The sequence below is a fragment of the Drosophila willistoni genome, unplaced genomic scaffold (assembly GCF_018902025.1).
Source record: "Drosophila willistoni isolate 14030-0811.24 unplaced genomic scaffold, UCI_dwil_1.1 Seg290, whole genome shotgun sequence".
Lineage (NCBI taxonomy): Eukaryota > Metazoa > Arthropoda > Insecta > Diptera > Drosophilidae > Drosophila > Drosophila willistoni.
Window position 1 is genome coordinate 9,741 of NW_025814245.1, and position 22,210 is coordinate 31,950.

A 22,210-nucleotide genomic window follows, 5' to 3' on the forward strand; every position below is an offset into this window, starting at 1 on the left:
ACACATGAAAGTACTCATACTCAATACTATTTCAATACATGTAAATTGTTAAACATGCGCTGCGTCAGCAACTCAGGTCCAGCTAGGGAGCTTTGGCGCTTCTGGGCGGCAGCGTTAAGAAACATTCTTGTAGCAGCTAGCAAGCGAATAAGAACCACTAATTGATTTGCTCCAATATAAAACCAACAACGTACTAAGTATTGAATAAAAGAATTTGTAATGTCTTACAATTCTCAAGGATTCTCATTTGGGTAAATAATACTTGAAATAAATCCTTACGAAATCGTAAGGTAGCTCTCGCATAGTAATGCGAAAGTTAACTTGTATGTATGTATGTATGTATGTATGTATAGGTAAGATCCAAGTAGGCCAAAAATCAAGCATCAAGTAGTCTGCTGCGACTATTTTTCCGACTGCTGCTTTTGTCGACTTCCGAAATTGGCCAAAAGCAACAGTCGGAACAGTTCCTAGTATTAAAATGTATAAGTTGGCTGTTGCTATCAAAGCAATCTGTTTTGAGTTTTTGCTATTGCTGCTGCTGTCGGGTTTTTTGCTTTCGGATTTTTGCTGTTTGCTGCTGCTGTCAAAATTTCTATTTCGGTTATTTGCTGCTGCTTTTGCTGTCAGATTTTCTGATTTCGGTTTTTTGCTGTTGCTTTTGCTGCGACTGTTCATAGTTTTCGAAGCAGAAGCAACAGCACACAGCAAAACTGTTGACAGTTTTCACAGTTTTCAAACCCTGCTTCAAACTATAAGGTAGACGACACGTAGAAAAATGGTCGTTATTGAAACACCGCAGAGAGAAAATTTAAATAGAATTGATTAACGAATAAAAGGAACTTAAAAATATTTATCGTCCATTTCTGCGCAATGTTAATTTTAGTTACACATTCATGTACGTACCAAATGCTGTAATTATAATTTTTGCCAAATTATCTTCAAAGAATAAATTCCTTATATACTGACCTTGTTTTATCGAAGTAAATTTATTTCTACCGCAAATCTACATGCTGTTGGCAAATACACGAGGTAAGTCGGCAATTCAATGAGAATCACCCCCCCCCCCCCATTATCGACAACCTCGCTACGCCCCTGGGTGTATGGATTAAATTTGTTGCGAAAAATGCTTCCATTGGCTTTTATTGGTTGTACTGTGGATTGTTTTATTGTATTCATCTACGGCCTTGAATATTAAATCCTCAAATTCCATTTCGGGGTGCTCTAACTTCAAGCATTTCATTATTTCCGTATATGTGGAATGAAATCTTTCTATTTGGCCGTTGCTGGATGACGTATAAGGTGGGGTAGTGTGGACTTGTATCCCTAACTGATTATTTAAAAGAAATTTTATTGATGCAGAATTTAAAGCCTTTTCGTTATCCATTACCACGGTTTTCGTCATACCGAAGGCTATCAATAACTCACGTAAGGCACTTTAAGATGTTCTGCTGCTTTTGAGTTTACAAGTTTAACTTGCGCATACTTAGAAAATTTGTCTATGGCTGTTAAAATTATCTTATTTTGGGTGGAATATAAATCTATATGGATTATTTCGCCTGGATATGTCGGAATAGGGGTTGGTTGTATTTCTTGATTCGGAGGGTGTCTTTGATACTTCGAGAGTTTACATGTTTGGCAAGAGTTTACTATTGCTTCTACTTTTTCTTCATACCTGGGAAAAAATACTAAGATAAAATTTGCTTTTTATTTTCGATGGAATTTCTATGTGCTCTAAGGTGTTCTTTAATTATGATTTCTTGTTCTTGGGTTTGATCATGGACATCTACAGTTTGGATTTGTGTGAATCTTGCCTTGTAATTCCTAAAATGCTCCGTGTTGCTCCGAAATGTTATTTCGAAGGTGGTGGATTCGTTATCACCAGTGAGGATAAACAATTGGTTTTAAAGACATTGATGGGTACTTCCATTGCTGGAATGAGTTCATGCCCTGAGCTTTCATCACTGTGGACTGTAGCTGACGTACTACTAGCATTTATGTTAGTAGGGTTCCTAGAGAGTGCGTCTGCTACGACATTTGAGCTACCCGGTTTATATTTCAACTCGTAGTTGTATTCCTCCAGGTAACTTTTCCATTTCTTCAGCTTTATGTTGTTATTTTTTGGGCTGAGAGCAAAAGTGAGAGTCTGGTGGTCGGTGTAAATGATCACCTTGGATTTGCCGTATACATACATTCTTAGTTTATCCAATGCCCATACTATTGCTAGCATTTCTCTTTCATTTGTGGCATAGTTTTCTTCAGCTTTGGATAACGCACGGGAAAGAAATGTAATGGGTCTCCCATTCTGTTCTAGAGAAGCTCCTAGTGCGATGTTTGAGGCATCGGTGGTTAGATGGAACTCTTGTTTAAAGTCAGGGTATGCTAGCATAACGTCTTGTGACCTAATGCATTTTTCACTTTCTCAAAGGCATCGGTTTCGGCTTCACCGAATCCGATTTCGATCTTACTTGAGACATTTTTCTTGGCTCTGCCATGTTCTCCTCTCAATAACGCAGTCAAGGGTCTAGCTAATTTAGCAAAATCTTTGATAAATCTTCTGTAATAACTAGCTAATCCCAGGAAGGACCTTAGTTGTTTTAGGTTCTTTGGTATAGGGAACTTTTTAATGGCTTGGATTTTCTCTGGATTGGTTTTAACTCCTTCCCTTGAAATTACTACGCCTAGGAAGTCAACGCTATGTCTTAGGAATTTGCATTTATCAACTTGGACTTTCATATTTGCCTTGGACAAGGTAGAAAATACCAAAGCTAGATGTCGGAAATGCTCTTCCTCCGATTTACTGAATATTATTATGTCGTCGATGTAGACGTAACAGATCTTTCCAATGAGATCTCTCAAAATATCATCGAGAGTTCTTTGGAATATTGATGGGGAATTCTTTAGGCCGAAGGGGAGTCTCGTGAACTCGTATTTCCCTCCATTCACGGCGAATGCCGTTTTTTCAATATCAGATTCCTTAAGGGAAATCTGATGAAATCCGCTCTTTAGATCAAGAACAGAGAAATACTTATTGTTGCCCAACTGCGCAACCATTTCTCCGATTTCAGGGATAGGATACCTATCCGAAACTGTAACTGCATTGAGCTTTCTATAATCTATGACCATCCTATATTGCTTATTCCCAAGGCTGTCACTCTTTTTAGGGACTATCCACACAGGGGAATTATAGGGCGACCGTGAGGGTCGTATTATACCATCTCGTAATAATTCTTGTAGCTGGTCTTCTACTACTTCTCTTAGAGAGGCTGGATATGGGTAATGCTTGGTGTAGACTGGAGTGTCTGTTGTCGTTCGGATTTCTCCTTGGACATTAGTGGCATAAGTCAATTTTTTATTTGGGTCCGCGAATAGCGATTTGTACTCCTCTTGGAGCGCCTTTAATCCTAATTTCTGCTGATTAGTGAGCTCATCTGATTTGAGGGTATGGACCTGATGGGCTCGCATCTGCTTCACTTTAACAACATGAGAGTTGTTGACGTATAGTAGATCTTTCCCTACATCAATGATAGCGTTTAACTCTCTTAGCGAGTCATTACCTAGAATTCCGTGGAACGGATTCAGATTAGGTAATAGGAAGAATGTTATTGGTTTATTGGGTTCGTTAAATAAACCCAAATGGATATGGCTGGTTATTAAAATGCGACCACTTACGGTGTTCGCGTAAAACTTGTGTTCATTCGTTTTGATATTTTTTGCTATTTCTGGTTGGACATAGTTCTTGTTTGAGCCGGTATCTATCAAGAAGTTGTATGAGGTTCCGTCTTTGTCCCGGACAACAAAGTACGGCAAAGAGGAACACTTTAACCTAAAAAATTAACGGTGTCCTCGATTTGTGGTTGTTGAGGCTCCTGCGATTGTGGTCTGGTTTCCTCTTTGTTCTGTGGGACTAACTCTGAGTTGTCTCCTTGTGAGGTAAAATATTGCTCCTGCTGTTGATATTGTTGAACCTCAGAATATGGGACTGATTCAAAAGGGTCTTCTTGGCCCTGATAAGCAGCCTGATAATCTGACATATCGGAGTAATGCTCTTCTTGAGGCGGTATGGTGATATATTGTTCACCTGACGGACCGGTTTCGATATGGAATTGCCTCTGCACTTTATTGGGAAAATTTGCGGTGGACTGGTTGACTCTCTTGAGAGCAAATTGTTGTGGTAAATTAACATTCGGTTTATTCATGTAGTTAACTTTTTGGTTAAAATAGAGCCGTCGACATCCATTGGAGTTGGTGCCGGCTGAGGTTTCGGGGCAAAAGGCCTCGGTGGTGCGTTGAAAAATACGGGGTTATTAGATTGAGGGAATCTATTTTGTGGAATGAACACGTTTGCATGGGTTTCTGATTATAAAAGTTGTTGTTGTTGTAAGGTTTGGGTGGAATTGCTGGTATGAACGATCGTTGAGGTTGCACGTTAATTTTAGCATACTGTTGGGGTTTTGGTCCTACAGGTGGACGAATGTCACGATGGCCGATAATGTTTCTAGCCCTCTTATTATCCAACATATTGCACAATTGCAATGCATGCCTCAGATCTTTGGGTTCAGCTAAGCTCATTCTGTCTGAGAGATCTCCGTTCAGACCTCTGATGAAGGTATCTAGAGCCCTATCTCTGACCTGTTTAGCCATGGCTTTCATAGTCTCGGGAGAATACCATCGTTTCGATTTGGTCTAGTATTAGCGACATCTGTTGGTGAACTGCGAAGTAGAAGTCATGAATGGAGGTGCCCTTCTGGGTCATGGTAAACAGCTGATATTCTAAAGTGCTTAAATTACTCAGTTAACAAACACTGCGAGATTGCGCCCCAATGTAATGCGGTGCGATAGACTTTCAACAATGTATTGGCATGGCCTGTAATTTTTCCTCGAATGGTCATAAGAATTGCATAGTATTTGGGTGTTCCCTGAATGGGGGCATACAATTCCATCAATTGTGTGGCGGTAGTAAGCCATGTTGAGAAATCCTCACGGCTACCTGAGAATTTGTCAAGATTCTTTACGATGTCTGGCACTTTATCTAGTTCATGCCAATCATCCTGAACGCCAGCTGCCTGGTCCCTAAAGGGTATATGTCCTGACTGAGAATGATTTAATTGTTTCACTATTTCCTGTAACTGAGACGACAAAATTGTCTGGATAGCTACATCTAGTCCCTGAATTGACAGTGCTTCGATTCTATTTGCGGTTGATGCACTTGAGGTGGATGCTGTCTGGAAATCAGAACCTGCTGCATGAATACCACCCTGCTGAAGGACTGCGGCTTTAACCCAGTTGTCTTTAGTCATTTTGGAAATGGATTTTTTTAATTAGGATTAATTCAAGGAAATAGGTGTTACGGTATCGCGAATACGAAAAATATAATCCGCGAAAATTAAATTTTTTGGCTTATATTAATAAAAATGTAACGGTATGTCCATTAATCTTGTATTGATAAAAAAAATCTAAAAAAAATCTAAAGAATAGCGGTATGTCCGCTAATCTTGTATTGATAAAAATATAGCGGTATGTCCGTTAATCTTGGATGGAAATGGCTTGTGGTATTATACAAAAATTTCAATATTATGTGGTTATTTTTTATAAAAATATTTTTTTTCAATATTTCAAAATGATTTTCTCTTCTTTTTTCAATATTACTTATTATTATTTTCTTTCTTAACTTTTCATTATTTTTTTTTTTTTTTTGAATATTACTTATTATTATTTTCTTTCTTAATTTTTCATTATTTCTTTTTCTTTTTCGAGTGGGGAAAAAATTTAATTAAGGATTTTATATAAAAAAAAATTTTAGCTTCTACTTTTCTTTGTTTCTTTTCTTTTTTAATAAGAGTTGATTCTTGATCTTGATTCACAATTTTTTTCACCCACTGTGTTTTCACAATAAAAATTCAGGAAAACGGATTTGCATATGAATTGCGGCACTTAAAGAAAGGACCTGATCAACCGCTAGATCGCAAAAGCACGTTGGCAACATTGCCACTAATACTGGATGAACATTCAATCATACGAGTAGCAACTCGGCTACAACAAGCACCAGCATCAACGGAAACAATGAATCCATATCTCTTGCCGTATAATGATCCGGTGGTAAAAATGATACTACGGAAACTTCATGAAGAGAATCTTCATTGTGGACATGAGGCACTACGCGGAATAGCTCGGCAACAGAACCACATCATTAAGGTGAAACCGTTGGTCCGGAATGTGATCCAGGGCTGCGTAGTACCAAGTACCAGCCTCAGTTCTTTAAACAAGTCATGGGCGACTTACCTGACCATCGGGTATCTCAGAATATACCCTTTCTTAATGCCGGAGTAGACTATTGTGGACCATTCTGGATCCACCATGAGGTTCGAGGAAAACGCCCCGACAAAGCTTACATTGCAGTATTTGTATGCTTTTCAACCAAGGCAGTACACTTGGAGTTGGTCGGAGACCTGGCCACCTCCTCATTTGTGGGCGCAGAGGATGCCAGACATTATACTGCGATAATGCAACAAACTTTGTTGGAGCAAACCACCAACTTAAGGAACTGACCGATACAATACATTCAGAAAGGGCAGCAGGTAGTATCAGGGAATTTCGCAATCAAAAAGGAGTGCAATTTAAGTTCATACCACCACGGTCTCCACATTTCGCAGGATTATGGGAAGCTGCGGTAAAGTCCGCTAAGCATTTACTGTTGAAAAACGTATCGACACCAAACTTAACGTTTGAACAACTGTCTACCATCATTGTCAATGTTGAAGCAGTGCTAAACTCTCGTCCGTCAACGCCAAAGTCAGACGATCCCAACGACTTGACAGCTCTAACCCCAGGCCACCTATTGATCGGAGAACCATTAGTAGCCCAACCAGATGCAGAGATAACCATAATGTATGTGTGCTAAGCTGGGCTGCTGCCTCGAGACAGAACATCAGCTGCGTTGAGCGCTGATGACACATGACGCCATTGCCTTGGATGTGATACTGCGTGTATTTTGGTCAACCGATTAGCCACAAACGTGGGGAAAGTTCCAGCCGGGGCAGTGTCTGTTTTTCTACAGGGACCCACTCTCGACTTGGCGCACAACAATCTGACCGCAATTTGGCCATTTTTATAGGTTGATCGGAAAACTGCCGCGCCATACGCCTTTTCTGAAGCATCAACAAATGTATGCAGTTCCTTTGTAGTGGGACCTTGCCATCAAAAATATGCGTGGGAATTTTCATGTGGTTTAATGCCTGTACATCCTCTCGGTAGGCTTCCCATTGCTTCTCCAAATACGACCGTAGGTCACCATCCATCTCATTCATTCGTTCGTTAGCAACATATTGAAGAAACATTTTCGCTCTTACCACTACCGGTGCGAACAGTCTTAGGGGATCGAAGATTTCACCGACTTCAGATAGCACCACTCGTCTGGTTATTCCTTTTGTATGTCTTTGAGCTTTTCCACATAATTGGTCTTCTTTGGGCGCCCGTATGATTCCCAATGTTTTGACACTTGTTTCTTCCAGTGTGTCACCGAAAAATATGTCAGCAATCAGAGGAACACTTTAACCTAAAAAATTGACGGTGTCCTCGATTTGTGGTTGTTGAGGCTCCTGCGATTGTGGTCTGGTTTCCTCTTTGTTCTGTGGGACTAACTCTGAGTTGTCTCCTTGTGAGGTAAAATATTGCTCCTGCTGTTGATATTGTTGAACCTCAGAATATGGGACTGATTCAAAAGGGTCTTCTTGGCCCTGATAAGCAGCCTGATAATCTGACATATCGGAGTAATGCTCTTCTTGAGGCGGTATGGTGATATATTGTTCACCTGACGGACCGGTTTCGATATGGAATTGCCTCTGCACTTTATTGGGAAAATTTGCGGTGGACTGGTTGACTCTCTTGAGAGCAAATTGTTGTGGTAAATTAACATTCGGTTTATTCATGTAGTTAACTTTTTTGGTTAAAATAGAGCCGTCGACATCCATTGGAGTTGGTGCCGGCTGAGGTTTCGGGGCAAAAGGCCTCGGTGGTGCGTTGAAAAATACGGGGTTATTAGATTGAGGGAATCTATTTTGTGGAATGAACACGTTTTGCATGGGTTTCTGATTATAAAAGTTGTTGTTGTTGTAAGGTTTGGGTGGAATTGCTGGTATGAACGATCGTTGAGGTTGCACGTTAATTTTAGCATACTGTTGGGGTTTTGGTCCTACAGGTGGACGAATGTCACGATGGCCGATAATGTTTCTAGCCCTCTTATTATCCAACATATTGCACAATTGCAATGCATGCCTCAGATCTTTGGGTTCAGCTAAGCTCATTCTGTCTGAGAGATCTCCGTTCAGACCTCTGATGAAGGTATCTAGAGCCCTATCTCTGACCTGTTTAGCCATGGCTTTCATAGTCTCGGGAGAATAACCCATCGTTTCGATTTGGTCTAGTATTAGCGACATCTGTTGGTGAACTGCGAAGTAGAAGTCATGAATGGAGGTGCCCTTCTGGGTCATGGTAAACAGCTGATATTCTAAAGTGCTTAAATTACTCAGTTAACAAACACTGCGAGATTGCGCCCCAATGTAATGCGGTGCGATAGACTTTCAACAATGTATTGGCATGGCCTGTAATTTTTCCTCGAATGGTCATAAGAATTGCATAGTATTTGGGTGTTCCCTGAATGGGGGCATACAATTCCATCAATTGTGTGGCGGTAGTAAGCCATGTTGAGAAATCCTCACGGCTACCTGAGAATTTGTCAAGATTCTTTACGATGTCTGGCACTTTATCTAGTTCATGCCAATCATCCTGAACGCCAGCTGCCTGGTCCCTAAAGGGTATATGTCCTGACTGAGAATGATTTAATTGTTTCACTATTTCCTGTAACTGAGACGACAAAATTGTCTGGATAGCTACATCTAGTCCCTGAATTGACAGTGCTTCGATTCTATTTGCGGTTGATGCACTTGAGGTGGATGCTGTCTGGAAATCAGAACCTGCTGCATGAATACCACCCTGCTGAAGGACTGCGGCTTTAACCCAGTTGTCTTTAGTCATTTTGGAAATGGATTTTTTTAATTAGGATTAATTCAAGGAAATAGGTGTTACGGTATCGCGAATACGAAAAATATAATCCGCGAAAATTAAATTTTTTGGCTTATATTAATAAAAATATAACGGTATGTCCATTAATCTTGTTGTAATATAAAAGGTTCGATGTTTCATATTATTTCACAAATTTATTTAGAGAAGAATAATATGTTCTGTTTAGGTTGGCTTGGTTTTATTGAAATGAATCTTAATTCTATAACAATTGTCGTCTATAGCTAAGACCGCGTAGCTGCGCTGCTGGTCATGCAGGCAGAGGAGCGGTATGCTTATGTATAAACATACATATGTATAAATGTATAAATGTTTACATAAGAGTATGTATGTTTATGTACCGTCGCAGCGGTGGAGTGAGGATGTATCATATTGCATCTTGGGCCAAAGCGGCCGCGCGTGTTATATTTGCCGACACAGCAATTGTCCAGCACCATGCACTCATGGGTGGTCATGTTACTTAAGAGGCAAATGCACTTGAATGTTGCGCACATAAATATTGTAACTAATTGCTACAATATGTTTGTATTGTTGTTAATGTTATTCCACAACATGCTACATCCCCCCTCTTTAGAAAAATAACGTAATTATATGGAGTTATTTTCTAATTTTTTATTATATAGAGATTTATTTACTGACTATTGTTTTTTTTTTTTTTTTTTTTTTGAGTGTTTGAGTGTTTATTTAATGATACATCTGTCAAAATTATACTTGTGTATGTATAGTGTCATTAAATGTTTGTTATTTATTTATTCAAATTTATGTTCTTTGTTTTATTTTTATTATTATTATATTTTTTTTTTTTTATATATATATATATATATAAAAAACATCTAACATCTGTTAGATTATTGATCATGTGTTTTTCGGAACAACCTATGACTATTAAGTCATCCATGTAAAGAAATGCTTGCGAAGGTTCAAGGCCAGAGAACGCTATAGTCATCATTCTCTGGAACGAATTTGGCGCTATTTTTAAACCGAATGGTAGTCGCGTGAAGCGGTATGAGCCATTACTTGTGGAAAAGGATGTTATGTCTCGTGACTCTTCTTCGAGTTCAATTTGGTGAAAACCTGACATTAGGTCAAGGCATGAAAAATATTTTGCTCTACCTAGTTGGTCTAAAATGTCATCAATTCTAGGTAGCGGAAATTTATCGGACAACAATTTTTTATTAATTTGACGATAGTCAATTACTAATCGCCATTTTTTATTTTCAGCGTTTGGTAACGATTTTTTCGGTACCAATAAAAGTGGGCTGTTGTATGGGGATACAGAAGGCTCAACTATTTCGTCTTTTATAAGCTTTTGGACTTGTCTTTGTATCTCGTCTTTTTGACTATGAGGATTTCTGTAGTTCTTTATATATATTGGTTCATCATCTTTCAGTCTCAGCTTTTGTTTATAAAAATTATTGGTAGTTATAGATTCGGTATCCAGACCGAACACATCACTATACTGTGTGCATAATTTGGTTAGTTGGCTATTGAACTGTGGTGGGAAATTCTTGGAGAGTGTCGCTAATACCGTTTTCTCTCTATCTTCTGGACTTGTTTTAACTACTTCGTAGTTCGAAAGTGATTCGTACTGCAAGTTATTTATCTTGACTATTTGATTTGTGTTTGTTGTATTTAGTAATTTTATGAACGCGTTTTGAGAAGATGCTATGGTATTTGCTATGTAAATACCATGCTGAATTTCTTGGTTCGGAATTAATATACTGTCTTCCGCTGAGGTTATTTCAATTTTTCGGACAACTTGTGATCTTGCTGGCAGAACTATGGAGTTGTTGCCAGAACTGTATGCTATTGGCACATATATGGGATATTGTAGATTATTTGGTCTAAGTATAAGCCAATCCTCAGTCGGTTTGAAATCTAATTGACAGTTATATTTTCTTATGAAATCGATACCTAGTATTCCATCACAAGGAATAGCGAATTGTAAATTTACGATATGAAAATCGTGTGGAATTATGTATTTAGAGGTTTGTATTTCAATGGAAGTAAGTCCTTTAGATTTTGTTATTTCTTGACTTATTCCCTGTATATTTATTATTTGATTTGTTTGAATATATTGGAAGTTGTCGGAATTTTCTTTTAAAATTGATATGTCAGCACCTGTGTCTATTAAAAATACTAATTCTTTTCCTGTTGCTACGTTAGTGAAACTTACAAATGTGCTTTGACTGAGACTGATGGTGTAAACCTTGTAATTTTTTATTGCTGAGTATCTAAAGGTTGTTGGGAGTTTCCCGAATTGTTCTGGGCTACCCTAACATTGCTATTATTAGAGTTATAACCTCTGTTTTGTTGGTTGTTTCCTCTATTCCTTCTGTTATTGTTTCTGCCTCTGTTGTTTCCTCTCTGGTTGTAGTTCTGGTTATAGTTTTGGCCATTGTTGTAGCTATTATTATAATTGTTATAATTATTATAATTACCACGACCATTACCTCTACCACGATAATTATATCTGTTATTATGATTACCACGGCCTCTTTGAGCAAATAGGACCGTATTTGGATTGCCTGATATTTCAGTACTTTTTTGTAAGTACTTTGCTATTGCTTCATCCATGGTTTTGAAGTTTCCAGAGTCAAGTATATTTTTAATTCTGTTGTTATCGCAATTTGCAATCATTGCTTCTATAGCCTCGTCTGTGCTATTCTTACTAGCAATTTCTGCAGGTATACCCTCTTCGATATATGCTGATTGCAGTGTCTTTCGCAAGTTGTCTATCTCTGAAGTAAATTTGTCAGCGGTTTTACCTTTCTGAGCTGTATTCTTCAACTTGGCTTTTATAACCTTGGATGTTTCACCAATTACAACGCCTTGCAATTTTTGTATTATTGCTTCTATTGAAGTCTCTTTGTTTACTTCATATAATGTTGGGCCAACAATTTTTGATTTTATTACCCGAACTGCTATATCTTCATAGTCTCCTTTCATCATATCCACCAACTCCAGAGCTGTAATGAATCTTTGGAGTTGCATTTTTGAGCCGTTAAATTCAGGTATGGATATGCTTATTTCTTTCACATATGCCCTTCGGGCATTTAATTCTGCCATCCTGTTGGTTGTGTTTATTACACTTTTATTGATGTCTAAGTCCGATTCGTTGTCTTGTTCAGACAACACTTCTATATCAGGTAGTGTTAAAAGCGCAGGAATTGTTAGATCGTTTAGATCTTTCTCTTCTATTTCTTCCTCGCTTGTTTCAGATTCTTCACCTTCTTGCTCTGTTTCCTTTTTAGAGGTGTCTATGCTCAGAGGTGAATTAAGTACGGTCGGTACGAATATTTCAAGATTATATTTTGTTTTTATAGAGATTAGGTTTGCTCGTAACTTGATCAATAGATTGGAAATCTTTGACCAATTTTCTTTACCTATGCTCTCTCTATTAACATGCACTAAATTTCTCGCTTCGTTGAAAGAATCAACTAGGATTTTTGCGTGCTTGTTTATGGTTTCCTTTTGGATATTCCTATTTTGTGTAACACATTTATATGATTTCTTAAAATTTTCTTTAATATTTTGGATATGGGTAATTAATTCTTCCCATTCCATGCTTAAAAGTTTATTTTTGTGGGTTTTTTTTTTATTTATTTAGATGTCCTCATCTGATTCTACTACATTGATAGTTTCTATTTCTGTTTTAAAAATATTATGCACCCATGCAGGCACATCCTTATTCCTAGGTTTCTCTAGTAACAGTCTGCTATAGGCTATTTTTATGGATTTTTCCATAAGTTCCACAATGTTTCTTTTAAACTTGTAGTTGTTTTGTATCCAGATTTTTATTTCCTTGTACTTTTTGTTTACCGGTCCTGAGTGTATCAGGAAATCAAGGAAAGGAATATATTTCTGCAGATGTTCAGTTTCTACTTTATTCATGTTTACTTAATTTGTGACAACCTATTGTTGCTGTGCTTCGTCCATCAGATAGAAGCGAAGTGTACCTGTTGCATTTGAAAAACAACATATATTTGGTACTGTAATTAGAAAACACATCTGTACCATTGCGCTTCCTTGAACTGGGAATTCTTCTCCAGTCAAATCAAGGTATGCTGCTCTAATCTGTACTAAATTTATCGAATTCTGTACCGAATTGACATTACCTGTTCTAAAAACCTCTAGTAGGTCTTCTATAATGCTAGTATTCCTATCTACTATCTTCCTAAAATAATCTTCTAATGTGCTCATTTTATCCAATTAATATATATATTTGTGTTTTTTTTTTTTTTTTAAATTTTATTTTTTTTTTTTTTTTATATAATTTTTTTTTTTAAATTTCGAAAATGATCTTTTTTTTTTTGTAAATGCACTGTTACAATAATTGATGCATATGTTATTTAGATCTTATCAAGATCATTAGCATGGCTTAAGGCTCTCTTTGTTACACATTTATTGTGTAATTTGTATGCTTTATATAATACATATGCGCTCATTATTATCACAATTATTAATAAAAGTACATTTGTTGGTTTTAGATCTACATTTGATGACTCTATTTTGTTAATAACATTTGCAGTGGAGTCCACTGTTTTAGTGTCTATTAACCCCATATTGGGTGTATCAAATGTATCATCAAATTTACTTATTTTGTTGTCAAACATTCCATTTAAAAAAAAAAGGATTTTAAATCAAAAATTTGAATTTTTCATTTCATTATATATTTTCTTGAATTTACTTTAATATTAGTATTTTGAGCTGAAGGCTCTTTTTTTTACATATGTTCCTGCCTACTTTTGCGTATGGTTTTCAGGCCACACTCTAATCGGACAGCTTTAATGCCGCACAATTGTACATTGATTACTTATATATTACAAAAAAAAATGTGCATCGCAGTACACTCAAAAAAAATTTGTGACGCAGCACATAGGTTGTTTATTTGTTTTTTCTTCTTGTTATCTTCTTTCCGTCTAGTTTCTAGCATCAGCTGGTCGTCGCCGGTTGGCACGCTGATGCTCCATCGATGGCGTAAAAAGCGGCCTGCTTTTCACGCTTGTAGTCTCAGCTGCTGATGTCCGTGGCCTATGAGCTCAGGCGGTTCCGGTGCCGGTCATCGCACCAGATTTGTTGATTTTTGATTTCTTCAGTTTGGGGACTGGCTCCTCCTTTGGAGTCCCGTAGCAATGCTTGCACGTATACTCGCAGTATGCTGAGTATAATGGTCCCTCGCAGTCGTTCGGGCAGGCCTTCTTCGGTTTTGGTATCTCTTTCTCAGCTTGTGGACTTATTCTTATCTTTGGTTTTGCCACGTTTTGTATTGCAGAGTATGGGATTCTGGTTGTGGTTTTATTTCTTCTTTCTTCTAATTGGGTTTTTATAACCTCTACCTCGGCGTGTAATTTCACCGAGGTATTCCAATTAGTTTTTGGGTTATTTATTAGCTTCAATATTTCTGCCTTTCTGGCCTTTAACTTTTTTACCACACCAGTTTTTCTTCCCATCACTCTACTTACTGTGATTTTTCTCTCCTTTATTCATTTCTTGTATGTATAATATTCCCACGTCGGTGTAGTGGGCGGACTGCCTACCACACTGTAATTACAGTTGTTGTTTAATTTCCTTTTTTTTTTCTCTGGTCACTTTTTGTACTTAGTGACCACTGTCACGGTCGCCATGTAATATAAAAGGTTCGATGTTTCATATTATTTCACAAATTTATTTAGAGAAGAATAATATGTTCTGTTTAGGTTGGCTTGGTTTTATTGAAATGAATCTTAATTCTATAACAATTGTCGTCTATAGCTAAGACCGCGTAGCTGCGCTGCTGGTCATGCAGGCAGAGGAGCGGTATGCTTATGTATAAACATACTTATGTATAAATGTATAAATGTTTACATAAGAGTATGTATGTTTATGTACCGTCGCAGCGGTGGAGTGAGGATGTATCATATTGCATCTTGGGCCAAAGCGGCCGCGCGTGTTATATTTGCCGACACAGCAATTGTCCAGCACCATGCACTCATGGGTGGTCATGTTACTTAAGAGGCAAATGCACTTGAATGTTGCGCACATAAATATTGTAACTAATTGCTACAATATGTTTGTATTGTTGTTAATGTTATTCCACAACATGCTACATTGTATTGATAAAAAAAATCTAAAAAAAATCTAAAGAATAGCGGTATGTCCGCTAATCTTGTATTGATAAAAATATAGCGGTATGTCCGTTAATCTTGGATGGAAATGGCTTGTGGTATTATACAAAAATTTCAATATTATGTGGTTATTTTTTATAAAAATATTTTTTTTCAATATTTCAAAATGATTTTCTCTTCTTTTTTCAATATTACTTATTATTATTTTCTTTCTTAACTTTTCATTATTTTTTTTTTTTTTTTTGAATATTACTTATTATTATTTTCTTTCTTAATTTTTCATTATTTTCTTTTTCTTTTTCGAGTGGGGAAAAAATTTAATTAAGGATTTTATATAAAAAAAAATTTTTAGCTTCTACTTTTCTTTGTTTCTTTTCTTTTTAATAAGAGTTGATTCTTGATCTTGATTCACAATTTTTTTCACCCACTGTGTTTTCACAATAAAAATTCAGGAAAACGGATTTGCATATGAATTGCGGCACTTAAAGAAAGGACCTGATCAACCGCTAGATCGCAAAAGCACGTTAGCAACATTGCCACTAATACTGGATGAACATTCAATCATACGAGTAGCAACTCGGCTACAACAAGCACCAGCATCAACGGAAACAATGAATCCATATCTCTTGCCGTATAATGATCCGGTGGTAAAAATGATACTACGGAAACTTCATGAAGAGAATCTTCATTGTGGACATGAGGCACTACGCGGAATAGCTCGGCAACAGAACCACATCATTAAGGTGAAACCGTTGGTCCGGAATGTGATCCAGGGCTGCGTAGTACCAAGTACCAGCCTCAGTTCTTTAAACAAGTCATGGGCGACTTACCTGACCATCGGGTATCTCAGAATATACCCTTTCTTAATGCCGGAGTAGACTATTGTGGACCATTCTGGATCCACCATGAGGTTCGAGGAAAACGCCCCGACAAAGCTTACATTGCAGTATTTGTATGCTTTTCAACCAAGGCAGTACACTTGGAGTTGGTCGGAGACCTGGCCACCTCCTCATTTGTGGGCGCAGAGGATGCCAGACATTATACTGCGATAATGCAACAAACTTTGTTGGAGCAAACCACCAACTTAAGGAACTGACCGATACAATACATTCAGAAAGGGCAGCAGGTAGTATCAGGGAATTTCGCAATCAAAAAGGAGTGCAATTTAAGTTCATACCACCACGGTCTCCACATTTCGCAGGATTATGGGAAGCTGCGGTAAAGTCCGCTAAGCATTTACTGTTGAAAAACGTATCGACACCAAACTTAACGTTTGAACAACTGTCTACCATCATTGTCAATGTTGAAGCAGTGCTAAACTCTCGTCCGTCAACGCCAAAGTCAGACGATCCCAACGACTTGACAGCTCTAACCCCAGGCCACCTATTGATCGGAGAACCATTAGTAGCCCAACCAGATGCAGAGATAACCATAATGTATGTGTGCTAAGCTGGGCTGCTGCCTCGAGACAGAACATCAGCTGCGTTGAGCGCTGATGACACATGACGCCATTGCCTTGGATGTGATACTGCGTGTATTTTGGTCAACCGATTAGCCACAAACGTGGGGAAAGTTCCAGCCGGGGCAGTGTCTGTTTTTCTACAGGGACCCACTCTCGACTTGGCGCACAACAATCTGACCGCAATTTGGCCATTTTTATAGGTTGATCGGAAAACTGCCGCGCCATACGCCTTTTCTGAAGCATCAACAAATGTATGCAGTTCCTTTGTAGTGGGGACCTTGCCATCAAAAATATGCGTGGGAATTTTCATGTGGTTTAATGCCTGTACATCCTCTCGGTAGGCTTCCATTGCTTCTCCAAATACGACCGTAGGTCACCATCCATCTCATTCATTCGTTCGTTAGCAACATATTGAAGAAACATTTTCGCTCTTACCACTACCGGTGCGAACAGTCTTAGGGGATCGAAGATTTCACCGACTTCAGATAGCACCACTCGTCTGGTTATTCCTTTTGTATGTCTTTGAGCTTTTCCACATAATTGGTCTTCTTTGGGCGCCCGTATGATTCCCAATGTTTTGACACTTGTTTCTTCCAGTGTGTCACCGAAAAATATGTCAGCAATCGTATCTTTCCTTTAGAAGTTGACTGCCATTTGAACACCATTTTCGTAAGTTGAAACCCTTAGGTCTCAAGATTTCTAGAAGCTCTTGTCTTATTTGCAGGGCCTCTGGTAAATTGTCTACTCCTGTAAGACAATCATCAACATAAAAGTCATTTTTTAATGCTAATGCTCCAGACGACAATTTTGCCATGTTTTTCAGAGCCAAATATTCCAGACACTTCGTCGCTAAATATGGGGCTGATGTGGTTCCATAAGTTATCGTTTTTAAACGATACAACTTTAGTTCTTGACTTGGATCATCTCTCCACACAATCATCTGATTGAATTGATCGGCAGGGTTTATCCAAACTTGATGATACATTTTTTCAGTATCTGCTGAGAACACATATTTGTGTGTCCTGAACCGCAGAAGAATTGAGAAGAGTTGACTCTGTACAACGGGTCCAGGATATAAAATGTCGTTAAGTGATTTTCCTGATGACGTTTTGCATGATGCATCAAATACCACTCTTAGCTTGGTGGTGGTACTTTCTGGCTTTAGTACACAATGATGCGGTATAAAGTAATGGTTCTTGGGAATTCGTTCTACTACTACCTGCTTCATATGTCCAAGCTGTTCGTATTATGACATAAATTTTTTAGGGTTCATTCGCCTCTTGAACGACCTGAATCTTCTTATTCCTCTTCAGCAAATGGAAGCTTTACAATTAGTCGATTGTCCGCCGCCGTGTGTAGGTTATCGAGGAAGAATTTTTCACAATACTCTTTCTTCGGACTCCTGTACCTTTTAATTGGCTCTAGTGTGTCTAGCTGCCAGAATCTTTCTAGAGATACATCTGGATTCGTCATGCCTACCATACATGTAATTGAAGCTGACGTTGACATATTAATTCTGGCAGCAATAATCTAACCAAACTCTGTTTGTACTGTTTGTCCCAGATGCTGTTGCGCATGTCTTCCTTGGATTTGGTTTTTCAATGCTGCGATTGCTGCCTCTAATGTTAGGAAGCGCTGTTCCAAGAAGGATAGGAAGTCCTTTACTTCCTGCACATCCCTTGTGTTGGAAAGAGATTGCTCATATAGTGCGTGGTTGAATCTATCCAATTTTCTTGTCATATGAAACATTATGACAGCATCTGACGATTCCATATTGACGCCTACATTTTTTTAGCCTTGCAATGATTGAAAATGTTATTGTTGAAAAAGTACATACATATGTACAAGCAAAAGTCACATGTACACGTATATATTTAAGTTCGATATTGAAAACGGGACTTTACTTTTTAGTTCTAGTGCCTCATTCACTACGGTGTGTTTCACCCGTCTCTTTATCACAGTCTTTTCCAACTGTTTCCATATGGTCTGTTTCACCTGTCTCTTCATCACAGTCGTTTCCAACTGTTTCCATACGGTCTGTTTCACCCGTCTCTTCATCACAGACCTTTCCAACTATTTCCATACGGTCTGTTTCACCCGTTTCACCACAGTCTCTTCCAACTGTGCCATTACGGTCTGTTTCACCCGTTTCACCAAAAGAATCATACTCATCTCCGTCGATATCCAGCTCGCTTGGTACCTACACCTCTGGCATTCTCCGTAAACTATCATGTGGGTACTTATACTGTCTTTTACTTGACATGGACTTCAACGTATATCTATCGCCTTCTAATACTTCTATGACCATAAAAGGTCCACGAAACTTAGGGTCCAACTTAGTCTGTTGTCTCTCACTATTTTTGATCAGAACATAATCTCCCTTACTGAATCTGACTACTTTTGTCTTTATCAAATCTAAGTTTATCATAGCTTGCTGCATTGTCCATATTTCTTGTAGCCTGAGATCTTTGTTCATTTAAGTCTATCGCTGTCTCATTATCATCATTGGGAACTAATCCTAATGGTCGAGCACTCTTACCGATTAATAATTCTAACGGACTCGATTTTGTAACTCGATTAACTGTACAGTTTAATGCTAATTGAACGTCCCCTATAGCATCTTGCCATGAATGTTCACTGGATTCAACGATAGTTAATAGATTTTTTAAAGTGCTCATCACTCTTTCGACCTGTCCATTTGCCCGGCTATCACCTGTCGCTATCAGGTGAAGCTAAATTTTCAGAGGAGCACAGAATTCGAGAAATTTCGATCCCGTAAAACTTCTGCCTTGATCAGCCACTAATCGAGCAGGTACTTCAAAAAGCGCAATCGATGACTTTAATGCGTCAATACAACTAACTGCGTCAAGCTTATAAGTGTGGTACAAATAAACATATTTTGTAAAACCATCGATTTGAACAATGACATACTCTTTACGATCGTTCTTCCCACTTACCCCAAGTGCCAAGGTATGCTAATCTTCGGAATCGAATGCAGTTCCACTTGGACTTTTCCGGACGCTGATTTTTTATCCCTACAAGTGATGCAATTCTCTACAAACTTTCGAACGTACTTCGCCATTCCCGAAAACCAGTAATGCTCGTACACTTTATCTAGGGTCTTTTCCCAACCTAAGTGTAAGATCGTTTCATGTACTTGGTTTATTACGGACCATCTAAAGGTTATAGGAATGACTGGCAAACAACGAGTCCTACAATTTCTTCAAATTTTTCCATAAAGCACATTAGCTCTCATATCATAAGTTGAAGCTAAATCTTTAGAAAGTTCACCCTCATTCAACTTGTTAATTGTTTGCAAAATATCCTGAGCACGTTGTTGTTCGGCTTGAATCCAATTTTCAGAAATTTCCATCAACTGTACATGTTTTTCTACAACTTTATTTTGATTTTCTTTTTTCTTATCAGGCAACGGATTCCTTGACAGAAAATCTACATACGTTTGCCTTCGCGATATTGAATATCAAAATCGAATGCTGAAAGGAATGCCCACCAGCGATACACTCTAGGTGATCAATTTCAATTCAATTTTTATTCTAGAAGCCTTTAACGAATTACAATCAATAAAAATGACAAACCTATTACCATGTAAATAATGTCTAAAGTATTTTACAGCATTAACTACCGCGAGTGTTTACACAAACTAGTAGTTTTACTGAAATATTCAACCACATACGGTTTATTTTCAATTCGATGCAAAAGTATGGCTCCATAGCTAATGGCAATTACATCTGTATGCAGTTCTATGGGGTATTTAGCATCGAATATTACCAAGACTGGTTTGCTTGTAAGGATATCAATAACGAAGCTCGGTGATCCTCTCCAGACGTAGGAGGTTTCTGCACTCTGCATTCCAACTTCCTGTGTCCAAGCTTCCCACATGAGTAACATTTGATTGGCAATGTTTTAGCAAGCTTTGCAATTGAATAATCGTCTGAAGAGCTGGACCGCTTATTGTCAAACAAAAAGACTTGTAACTCGGACTGTAAGTCTCGTCTGCTGCGAATAGTCCCTGTGTACGCAATTCGTTGTATTCTGCGGTCATAGTTTGCTATATGACCAAGAACAACCGATGCAGCAATTTGCTCATGATCCATGCCACGCCATTTTGTTAAAAGTGACGTCATTAGCCGACTTGCACACAAGCCGACAAGACACTCGCCAGAATTTGGGCGACTGTTCAGCAAATTCAAAATAGTTGCGGCGGGTTTCTCTGAGTTTTCGTATCTTTGCTCGAAAAGCTGTTTAAATTGTTCCCATGTGATGCCTGGGTAGCAAATCTGCGATAACCACTACGAAGAGCTTCCTTCTAATGACTTCGTCAAGGCCAAAATTAACGCACTACCTTGCAATGGTTTTTTTAGAACGATGTCCACCGTAGCACACCATTGCGTGGCGTTGGCTCCAGCAGCGTCGGAGTTAAATTTCGGTAGAACAAAATTCACCATCTTGTCGAGATTCACTAGGCCATGCACGAAAAGTTTTTGCTAGCTCTCAGAAGTTTCGATTTTGTTGTTCTAGTAGAATGCGAAACTGCTCCTCATTTATTGATGGTCTTGAGTTAGATCCCACTTCTGATATCGGCGAAGAAAAGAATTCAGGGTTTCCTGAGTCGTTGATTCCGTTGTTGGATTCCATTTTTCCACTAATTTTGTGCAGCGAGTCTCGACGTGCTTTACGGTTGACTTCCAGAAGGAAAAGAGACTGAATTCTCTCAACCGCACACCGAGCCACACTCGATGACAGCCTATGCTGTCATCGCACATGTCTAGTGTTAAACAGTTCCACATCAGTCAAGATATTCATTACTTAACACTGATCAATTCGCCTTAACAGTAGGCACTCAATTCAAATTATTAGAAATGCCTAATTCAATATATATATCATATAATATAGCTCCCATACAAACCGCAAAATCACGAACAGTGACTTTTCTCAATAACTTCGTTATTTTCTGAGCTATTGTCATGAAATTTAATATTGGTGAGTTAATATAAGACATATATAGACATATAAACGATTATGCAAAATTTGATCAAGATCGGGTGACAATATCATATAGCTCCCATAGGAACGATCGGTCAAAAACAGTGACTTTTGTCAATAACTTCGTTACTTTTGACGCGATTGCTTTCAAATGAAACATTTATTAGCTTAATATATCTGTTAATGACTGTGCCGAATTTAATAAAGATCGGGTAACTATATCATATAGCTCCCATAGGAACGATCGGTGCAAAACAGTGACTTTGATCAATATCTTAGTTTTTTCCTATGCTAAGATTGTAGGCCGTTCCTTCGCAAACTTAGCATTTTTAGATAAAACGTTTTCCCACTTTGATGGCTATACAAAGAGTTACCAAAAAAGTTGCAAGGGTATACAAACTTCGACGCGGTCGAAGTTATCCCGGCCCTCTGGTTTTTTTAGTTTTCTCTTTTTTGCCTAAATGCGTATGTACGTATGTTTGTATACGATATTGCAATTTGCTCAAGCGGTGTTTCTTTACGTGATTGCGATATTCTTTGTTCTTGCATACATACATACATA

The 22,210-nt window shown here is 38.2% G+C and overlaps 1 long non-coding RNA gene across 1 annotated transcript; it reads right to left on the bottom strand.

The window, feature by feature from the left end:
* Positions 1-999: 999 nt before the first annotated feature.
* Positions 1,000-20,368, bottom strand: LOC124461272. The gene is made up of 4 exons (XR_006954999.1): positions 20,319-20,368; positions 19,040-19,041; positions 15,846-15,850; positions 1,000-1,010 (listed from the first exon to the last, which is right to left on the bottom strand). It is a non-coding gene; the product is annotated as an uncharacterized LOC124461272 (long non-coding RNA).
* Positions 20,369-22,210: the final 1,842 nt, after the last annotated feature.